At 44.6% G+C, this 2,652-nt stretch overlaps 1 pseudogene; it reads right to left on the bottom strand.

Moving 5' to 3' along the window:
- Positions 1 to 1,501: 1,501 nt before the first annotated feature.
- Positions 1,502 to 2,652, bottom strand: LOC129468956 (metaxin-3-like; annotated as a pseudogene).

Raw genomic sequence — 2,652 nt, 5'->3', positions numbered from 1 at the left:
TTTTTTGAGATGGAGTCTCACTCTGTTACCCAGATGGTGCTATCTCCGCTCACTGCAACCTCCACCTCCTGGGTTCAAGCAATTCTCCTGCCTCAGCCTCCCGAGTAGCTGGGATTACAGGCGCCTGCCCCCACGCCTGGCTAATTTTTGTATTTTTAGTAGAGACGGGGTTTCACCATGCTGACCAGGCTGTTCTCAAGCTCCCGACCTCAGGTGATCCGCCTGCCTCGGCCTCCCAAAGTGCTGGGATTACAGGTGTGAGCCACGGTGCCCGGTCTTTTTTTTTTTTTTTTGAGACAGAGTTTTGGTCTTGTTGCCCAGGCTGGAGTGCAGTGGCGTGATGATCTTGGCTCATCACAATCTCTGTCTCCCAGGTTCAAGGGATTCTCCTGCCTCAGCCTCTTGAGTAGCTGGGATTACAGGCACCCACCACCACGCTCAGATAATTTTTTGTATTTTTAGTAGAGATGGGGTTTCACCATGTTGGCCAGGCTGGTCTCAAACACCTGGCCTCAAGTGATTTGCCCACCTCAGCCTCCCAAAGTGCTGGGATTACAGGCGTGAGCCACCGCGCCTGGCCAACTGTATATATATTTTTAAATAACTAGTTACTTTTTTTTTTTTTTTTGAGACAGAGTCTCGCTCTGTCGCCCGGGCTGGAGTGCAGTGGCGCAATCTCGGCTCACTGCAAGCTCCGCCTCCCGGGTTCACGCCATTCTCCTGCCTCAGCCTCCGAGTAGCTGGGACTACAGGCGCCCGCCACCGCGCCCGGCTAATTTTTTGTATTTTTTAGTAGAGATGGGGTTTCACCGTGGTCTCGATCTCCTGACCTCGTGATCCGCCCGCCTCGGCCTCCCAAAGTGCTGGGATTACAAGCGTGAGCCACCGCGCCCGGCCAACTAGTTACTTTATTTTAGGACAAAATATAGTGTATACAATTTTTTTTTCCCTTTTTACTCAGAGACAGGGTTTCACTCTATTGCTCAGGCTGGAGTGCAGTGGCATAATCATAGCTCATTGCAGCCTCAACACACTGGGCTCAAATGATCCTCCTGCCTCAGCCTCCTGTGTGTCTAGGACTACAGGTGTGCCCCTGTAACTTATTTTTTATTTTTTAGGAAGGCAGGGTCTTGCTCTGTTGCCTGGGTTGGTCTTGATCTTTTGGCCTCAAGTGATCCTCCTGTCAGCCTCCCAAGGTGCTGGGATTACAAGCATGAGCCACCATGTCAGGCTGAGTTTTTTTAATATAAAATATTTTTAACCTTTTAAAATTAAAAATATATTTTCAAAAATATGTATTTTTTCATATTTATAACTTTTAATATATATTTTCCATTTATTGTTTTTTAATTTTGCTTCCTACTTTGAAATAACCATTAAGTTAAATTAAAAACATTTTTTAAAATAAAGAGCATATTTTAAAAGCCTTTTTATAATTTTTAAATTAAAAACATTTTATTTGGAAGTAAGCTATATATTTAATGAGTACTTATTATTTAATTTAACATAAGGAATTACTTTCTTCCTCCACTGACGTTAATTTGAATGTTGGCAGTTTCCAAGGAGGAAGTTGAGGGTTTTGGTGAAGATTGTCATCCATCTCCAACGCTAAGCCTAAAATAACTATTTAGGAGAGCATCGCAAAAGGAATGCAGGTTGGAGAGATGTCCCAAATGTTCTTGTAACTGAACTTTAGGAAAGTGCACTTTATGCAGAGGTGCAAGGAAACCAAACACATGGGTAATCAAAGTAGAACGCGTATCTCCAAGGAAAAGCTGAGATATTCACAATCTATCTGCCAGAAGATTTAGGCACTTCTTAGCATCTCTATATCCATGATTCCACTTCTCACAGGCGGTAAAGGAGAGGCTCTCCTCTGGTCAGGATAATCCGATCAGTGCTGTTACAGACATTTTTCCACGCAGGATCAAACCCAAGGGAAAAGGAATCTATGAAGCAAACCAACACCACGGCTTTGTCACAGTAGAGTAATTGTGGCTTTCAATCCAGAATGTGTGAAGCGCTAGAGGAGGCAGCTTCTACTCAAGGAGAACATTGAAAGCCAGTGTGTCTGCCCTTTGTTTGGCTGGAAATTCATAATAAACATTATATTTCTGTTTTCCTTAGAAGTTTAATATTTTTACCAGCTTAGAAACAATGTTGTCTTCACTTGTCAAAATTGATATATCTTCCCTTGAACCTGTCCAGTGGGGCTATCTATGACATTAACTTTCTTTTCTTTTTTTTTTTTTTTTTTTTTTTGAGGCAGGGTCTCTCTCTGTCACACAGGCTGAAGTGCAGTCACAATCTCTGCTCACTGCAACCTCCGCCTCCTGGGCTCAAAGGATCCTCCCACTTCAGCCTCCAGAATAGCTGGGACCACCGGCATGCACCACCACACCTGGCAATTTTTTTGTATTTTTAGTAGAGATGGGGTTTTGCCATGTTGCCCAAGCTAGTTTCAAACTCTTGAGCTCAAGCGATCCGCCGTCTGGGCTTCCCAAAGTGCTAGGAGCCACAACGCCTGGCCCGACATTAACTTTCAAGCATGCAACAGACAATTTGGCATAAGCCATCACCACCACATACTCGCTGTGTACCAGTAGGAGCCCCTAGCCGCCTCCCAGCCACTGAGCTCCAAGGAGCCACCAT

The sequence above is a fragment of the Symphalangus syndactylus genome, chromosome 12 (assembly GCF_028878055.3).
Source record: "Symphalangus syndactylus isolate Jambi chromosome 12, NHGRI_mSymSyn1-v2.1_pri, whole genome shotgun sequence".
Lineage (NCBI taxonomy): Eukaryota > Metazoa > Chordata > Mammalia > Primates > Hylobatidae > Symphalangus > Symphalangus syndactylus.
This window is presented reverse-complemented; position numbering and strand designations above follow the sequence as displayed.